Source organism: Helianthus annuus, chromosome 9, assembly GCF_002127325.2.
Source record: "Helianthus annuus cultivar XRQ/B chromosome 9, HanXRQr2.0-SUNRISE, whole genome shotgun sequence".
NCBI classification, from domain to species: domain Eukaryota; kingdom Viridiplantae; phylum Streptophyta; class Magnoliopsida; order Asterales; family Asteraceae; genus Helianthus; species Helianthus annuus.
This window is the reverse complement of record NC_035441.2, coordinates 85,237,824-85,245,716: the sequence shown is the minus strand read 5'-3', so window position 1 is coordinate 85,245,716 and position 7,893 is coordinate 85,237,824. Positions and strand designations below refer to the sequence as shown.

Here is a 7,893-nt window from a genome sequence, read left to right as displayed (position 1 = left end):
ATGCAAGCCTCGAGATTTTACGAGGGAGAAGGGCGCTGTGGATTGCATGACTTGGCTGGATGAAATGGACACTGTTGTGGACATTAGTGGTTGTGCTGAAAAGGACATTGTAAAGTTTGTATCCCAGTCATTTAAGGGTGAAGCCCTAGCATGGTGGAGATCATTGATTCAAGTTTCTGGAAAAATTCCATTGTACAACATGTCTTGGGAGCAATTTGTTGCTCTTATCAAAGAAAATTACTGCCCTCAGCATGAGGTTGAAAAGATAGAATCTGATTTTCTATCTCTAGTCATGAAGAACCTGGATTGCCAGGCTTATCTCACGAGCTTCAACACTATGTCAAGGTTGGTTCCTTACCTTGTGACCCCGGAACCCAAAAGAATCGCACGTTTCATTGGGGTTTGGCCCCTGAAATAAAAGCAAGCGTGAAGGCCTCTCGGCCCGCTACGTTCAGGTCCGCAGCTGATATTTCCCTGTCCCTTACGTTGGACGCGGTCAGGCAAAGATCGCTAAGGAACTCGGACGCTGAGAAGAGAAAGCAAAATGATGACAATTCACTCCGATCAAACAAGAAGCATAAAGGAAATCAGGATCACAAAAAGGGGTCGGGATCTAAGAAAGGTGATCAACAATCAGGTGATAGACCCAAGTGCAAGATTTGTAAGAAGCACCATTTTGGGAGGTGCAGGTATGAGCAGAAATCCTAATCCCAGCCGAAGACATGTGGAATTTGCAAGTCCTCTGAGCACAGGACCCTTGATTGCAAAAAGTTGAAGGATGCAACTTGCTATAGTTGCAATGAAAAAGGGCATATCAAGACCAACTGCCCAAAACTAGCAAAGAAAGCTGAGGAAGGGAAAAAGACCAACGCCAGGGTCTTTCAAATGAATGCACAGGAGGCTATCCAGAACGACAATGTCATAACAGGTACGTTCCTCATTAATCATGTTTTCGCAAGAGTATTGTTTGATTCTGGAGCAGATAAATCCTTTGTAGATAATAAGTTTTGTGAGTTGCTAAGATTGCCTGTTAAAACCTTAAGTGTGAATTATGAGGTGGAATTAGCTGATGGGACCATGGAAACAGTTTCGACTGTGTTAGATGGATGTGTTATATCCATTAGGAACCACTATTTTCCCTTGTCCCTCCTTCCGTTTAAGTTAGCCGGTTTCGATGTAGTGATAGGTATGGATTGGTTATCGCATAACCAAGCCCAGATTGTGTGCAACAAGAGGCAAGTGGTGATCAAGACTCCGTCTGGTGAACCACTTACCATTCAAGGAGATACTCAGCATGGATTGCCTGAGCAAGTGGCTATGCTAAAGGCATCCAGATGTTTGAAGAAGGGTTGTGTCATTTATATGGCACAGGTAACCATTGATGAGCAGAAGCCCAAGATTGAAGATATCCCCGTTATTTCTGAATACCCTGAAGTTTTCCCGGAAGAACTACCTGGTTTGCCACCAGATAGACAAGTAGAGTTCAGAATCGACATCATTCCAGGAGCAGCGCCTATTGCAAGAGCACCATATAGGTTAGCACCAACAGAAATGAAGGAATTAAGGACGCAGTTAGATGACTTGCTAGCCAAAGGTTTTATTAGACCTAGCTCGTCTCCATGGGGAGCACCAATCTTGTTTGTCAAGAAGAAAGATGGGTCGATGCATTTGTGCATTGATTACCGTGAGCTTAATAAGGTCACTATCAAGAATAGGTATCCTTTGCCCAGGATCGACGATCTGTTCGATCAGCTACAAGGAGCAAGCTACTTTTCCAAGATTGATCTGAGGTCAGGCTACCATCAGTTGAAAGTTAAAGATGAAGATGTACACAAAACTGCATTTAGGACTCGTTATGGTCATTACGAGTTCCTAGTGATGCATTTTGGGCTCACTAATGCACCTGCCGCATTCATGGATCTCATTAATCGCGTCTGCAAGCCCTATTTGGATAAATTTATCATTGTCTTAATCGATGACATTCTCATCTACTCAAAGAACCAAGCTGATCACGAGAAGCATCTTCGATGTATTCTTAAGCTGCTTCATCAGGAAAAGCTCTATGCCAAATTTTCCAAGTGTGAATTTTGGCTTCGAGAAGTCCAATTTCTTGGACATGTTGTAAGCGAGCATGGTATCCAAGTAGATCCCGCTAAGGTGGAAGCTGTCATGAATTGGCAGGAGCCGAAGACGCCTACGGAGATTCGCAGTTTCTTAGGACTAGCAGGATATTACAGGAGATTTTTTGAAAACTTCTCAAAAATTGCAGCACCCTGACTTTGCTGACTCGCAAGAATAGCAAGTTCGATTGGGGGCCTAAGAAGCAAGAGTCATTCGATATTTTGAAGCAAAAGCTGAGTAACGCTCCAGTGTTGACGTTACCTGAAGGAATTGATGAGTTTGTGGTTTATTGTGATGCATCACACACCGGTATGGGATGTGTGCTTATGCAGAAAGGCAAAGTCATTGCCTATGCTTCACGACAGTTAAAAGTGCATGAAAAGAATTACACCACCCATGATTTGGAGTTGGGTGCCGCTGTATTTGCACTAAAACTTTGGAGGCACTACTTGTATGGAACCAAGTGTGTGATCTATTCTGATCACAAAAGCCTTCATCTGTTCAATCAGAAAGATTTAAATATGAGGCAGCAACATTGGATGGAAACTTTAAATGATTACGATTGTGAGATAAGATATCATCCAGGCAAGGCCAACGTAGTCGCAGATGCCTTGAGCAGGAAGGAAAGAGTGAAGCCAATAAGAATCAATGCCAAGAGCATTGAAATCAAGAACAGTCTAAATGAAAGGTTGTTAGCTGCACAGAAGGAAGTTGTGTTGGAAGCTAACTATCCTAATGAAAAGCTAGGGGTGACTGAAGAACAGTTATCCTATGGCAAGGACGGAATCCTGAGATTAAACGGAAGAATATGGGTTCCTGTTTATGGAGGACTTCGGGATGTTATCCTTCAGGAAGCCCACAGTTCCAAATATTCCGTTCATCCTGGAGCTGATAAGATGTACCAGGATTTGAAGGCAAACTATTGGTGGATAGGCTTGAAGATGTCTATAGCTGCCTATGTAGCTAAATGTCTGACGTGCGCACAAGTCAAAGCTGAACATCAAAAGCCGTCAGGTTTGCTGCAACAACCTGAAATTCCCACTTGGAAATGGGAAATGGTGACGATGGATTTCATCACCAAATTGCCAAAGACAAATAAGGGAAATGATACTATATGGGTCATAGTTGATAGACTGACTAAGTCAGCACATTTCCTACCCATTAAGGAGACTTATAGCTCTGACATGTTAGCCCAACTGTACGTTGATAAGATTGTGTCTCTACATGGAGTACCAGTGGCTATTATCTCTGGCAGAGATACCAGATACACGTCACACTTTTGGAAAACTTTCCAACAGTCTTTGGGCACGCGCTTAAACTTCAGTACGGCTTACCATCCTCAGACGGATGGGCAGAGTGAGCGTACCATTCAAACTTTGGAAGACATGCTTCGTGCATGTGTGATTGATTTAGGAGGTAGCTGGGATAAGCACCTACCTTTGGTCGAGTTCTCCTACAACAATAGCTACCATACCAGCATTCAGGCTGCACCTTTTGAGGCAATATATGGTAGGAAGTGCAGAACGCCCATCTGTTGGGCAGAAGTAGGAGACACTCAATTATCAGGTCCTGATATAGTCTTTGAGACAACGGACAAGATTGTCCAGATCCGTGACCGCCTAAAAGCTGCCCGGGATAGACAGAAGAGCTATGCTGATAAAAGGCGAAAACCCCTCAAGTTTGAGGTTGGTGATAAAGTTTTGCTCAAAGTATCACCTTAGAAAGGGGTGATGCGTTTTGGCAAGAAAGGTAAGTTAAGCCCGAGGTATATAGGACCATTCGAGATTGATGTGTGTAAAATACAACATATAAATTACATCAAATGAGGCATAAAACTAACCCTTTTTAAGTACTAATGTTGGAAAAAGAGTGTTTTTGTCTTCCTTTTGTATTTTCAGGATTAAATGAGCTCAAATTAACAAAAGAAGCAAAAAGGTAGCTAAATCTAACATAAATACAAGAAAAGGAACATAAGTGGATTGCCCGACCCCTCGACAACATCCTCCCAAGCAAAACAGAGAAGGCAGAAGACTGAACACGCCCCGTGCTCAGCGAGCACGGGGCCGTGCCCAAGAAGCAGCAGATAAGACAAACCTATAGAAGCTTCTATTGCCCACCACGGGGCCGTGCCCAGTGAACACGGGGGCGTGGCGAAAGTACTGCAGGCGCATTAATTGTAATTGCGAATTACAATTAATGAGGAGAGAGAGTGTCAGACAGGCACGGGGCCGTGCCCAGCGGACATGGGGCCGTGCCCAGGCTTCTGTTCAGCCTATGAATAGGAGTGCTTGGTTTCATTGCAACTCATCCCTTGGCACACCACCTCTCTCACACTTCATCCACCACCCACCACCACCATAAGACCATCATCCACCACCATCATCCATTGTCCATCATAGAGTGTGTGAGTCGTCTCGGGATCCAAGATTGATCGTAAGAGTTCTTGACAATCAAGGCCATGTTTGCCTAAGTCTCTTACATCACTTGGTGAAGACAAGTGTTTAGTATAATACTTTTTATTTTTAATCTTTTGCACTTTTTATTTGGTTTTGTATTAATGACTTTAATAACTAGTTGCTTATGTTGAAGGTGATTCTTCCTTATCGTTTGTCCGTGGTGTCTTGGCATTATTTTACTGTCTATATAAAATAAAAGATTTTCACCATTCATATCTCCACGGTCTATATGGAGGTATGTTGGCTACCTGGTCGGGGGTTAAGGGAACGGTTTGGTAAGGGTCTTGCCCTTGTTCAGCGTTTAGAGGTCCTGCAAGGGACCTGGGTCAAATTTAGTAGGATCTCCTTCAATACCCAAAGGTATTGGATGGCGGGGTTCCAAACTCTTTGACCCCCTCATAAGTTAACTACTATTAATACTATAACCCGGCTATTTAGGACTATATCCCTGCTGACTCAGACTACTTAGTCGAGGGTAACGTCACCTCCAAAAGAGGGGCCTACCATAATTTGCATTAATAACTTAATTCATTAGCTTTCAATAATCCGACCCTTTAAGATTGTATCCTTGCTGACTCAAACTACTGGGTTGAGGGTAACGTCGCCTTCAAAAGAGGGGCCTACTACAACAACTAAGATAATCTCTTAAACAAGTGCAAAAGTGCGAAAATAATCAAAGGTTATACTAATACACGAGTCGGATCCAAGTGATTCATCTTGTCTATCTGTTTTTATTTTTATTTTATTTTTCAGCATTTAGTTAGTTTTATTTTCTTAGTTTAAAAATCTTTTTTTCTAACATTTTGATTTGATTAGACGTTGAGGATAAACCGGTACTAAAAGCTCTTGTGTCCTTGGACGACCTCGGTATCTTACCAACACTATACTACGTCCACGATGGGTGCACTTGCCCATATGTGTGTTTAGTGTTAGTAAATATCGTGTTTTATAAATTTAAAACTTGGCTAAAAGTGTAAAAAGGGCTTAAAATATACATCTAAAATATATTACACTACACACGCATTTAGTTTTTGGCGCCGTTGCCGGGGACACAAGGATTTTAAGAAAGTTAGGAATCAACGGCCTAATCATATTTTATTTTTCTTTTTAATTTTTTAGGATTTTCATAGTTTTTCAGCTTCTGCAGAGCTCAGCACGGGTCGTGCCTGGTCGGACACGGGTCGTGCCCAGTGTTGTTACTGGCAGTTTTTAGTTTTCCAAGTTACAGAAGGCTGACCACGGGGCCGTGTCGGTGCAACACGGGGCCGTGTCCAACTCTCCAGTAACTGGGATCTGGAAAACAATCACTGTAACTCTGACCACGGGCCGTGTTCTCTGAGCACGGGGCCTTGGTGAACCTTCTGACCAGCATTCTTTTCTGTTTTTATTGCAGGACTTGGAACCAGACGCCACCCCTACGTAGTGTATGAGCTCCAGTTCTAATAAGGACATAAAAGAACCTCTAGAAGAACCCGAACGCTTTCTCAGAAAAAGACTAAAAGCCAAAAACCAAGAGAAAGTTTCGGGGAATCCACTTCCAATGGCGGACCAACGTACCCTCATGGATTATCTACGACCCACCGTAGGTAATCTCGGCGCCGCTATCAACGCACCGAATGTTGAAGCCAATAACTTCGAACTTCGGCCGCATTTGATACAGATGCTTCAAAACTCCGCAACCTTTCATGGGCTTGCGGACGAGGATCCCCATCTACATATTACTAATTTCTTAGAAATATGTGATCCTTTTTGGATCAATGGAGCATCAAATGACGCCATCCGCTTCCGAATGTTTCCTTTTTCACTGAAAGACCGAGCAAAAGCTTGGCTTAACGCCCTCCCAGCTGTATCGGTAAACACCTGGGATGAACTAGCCCAAAAATTTCTATATAAGTATTTCCCTCCCGCTAAAACGACTAAATTAATGACTAAAATTAATACATATTCACAAGAGGACAGGGAATCCTTATATGAAACTTGGGAAAGGTTCAAGGAGTTTATGCGAAAGTGCCCACATAACGGCCTTGCGATATGGCAACAAGTATCCACTTTCTATAATGGGTTGTTGCCACACACAAGGCAGACACTTAACTCTAGCTCCGGGGGACTTTTAGGTAATCGCCGCCCGCATGAAATATATAATCAAATTGAGGAAATTGCTCAAACCAATTTTCAGTGGCACACTCCCCGAGGCAATAAATCTATTGCCCCGGGCGCCCATAAGGTTGATGAAAGCACTTCTTTACAAGTCCAAATCGAGGCCCTTTCTTCGAAAATAAAAAAATTAGAAATGACAAAAACAGTCTCGGTTATGGCTTGTGAAGGGTGTGGTGGGCCACATGAAAAATGGAGTTGTATGAAAGAAACAGACGATCAACAAGAGTCGGTAAGCTACATTGATAATAGACCTAGGTCGTCGGGTCCTCCAACGGGCACCTACAACCAAGGATGGCGAAATCACCCTAACCTTGGTTGGAGAGAACCCGGCAATAGTAGTAACCAACAAAACCAACGAACAAACTTTCAACAACCAAGAAATGAGTCACAAAATTTCCCTCAACAACAAGGTGGACGAGAAAGGCTTGAAGATACTATATCTCGCCTCATCTCCGACACTGAAAAGAAAAACTCGGAGAGGTTTCTACAATTAGAATCAAATTTTAGAAATCAACAAGCTAGTATTCAAAACATAGAAAAACAAATAAGTCAACTAGCCCAAAATTTCTCCGAGAGACCACAAGGCGCATTACAAAGCAATACCGAAACAAACCCAAAAGCGCAAGTTCATCTCATCACATTACGAAACCGCACCGTGGGTCCTACGGAAGTGCCACCGCCTACCGAGGATACTATACCGCTGCCCCTACAAGAGAAAGGTTCCCCTCCATTACCAGAGCCTACCAAGGCTCCTCGAGTTCCGTACCCCGGTAGGTTAATCCGTCAAAAGACCAATGAGCAATTCGCAAAATTCGAAAGTCTACTAAAACAATTGCATGTCAACATTCCTTTTATTGATGTCCTAACCCAAATGCCCAAATACTCTAAGTTCATGAGGGACTTCCTCGCTCATAAAAGGAAAATTGAAACTTTGCAATTAGTTAACTTAGGCGAAGAATGCTCTCCTCTCGTACTCAACAAACTCCCCCAAAAGAAAATCGATCCCGGAAGCTTCACGATTCCTTGCTCGATCGGGGACTCCCCCGTTCGTAATGCACTAGCCGACCTTGGGGCTAGCATTAACCTCATGCCCTCATCAATGTTCAAAAGACCCGGCCTAGGAAAAACGAGTCCTACAAAAATGAGCATACAACTTGCT

General features: G+C 43.1%; 1 non-coding gene across 1 annotated transcript; it reads right to left on the bottom strand.

The window, feature by feature from the left end:
* Window positions 1-6,495: 6,495 nt before the first annotated feature.
* LOC118482483 lies at window positions 6,496-6,602 on the bottom strand. The gene has a single exon (XR_004868518.1). It is a non-coding gene; the product is annotated as a small nucleolar RNA R71 (small nucleolar RNA).
* Window positions 6,603-7,893: the final 1,291 nt, after the last annotated feature.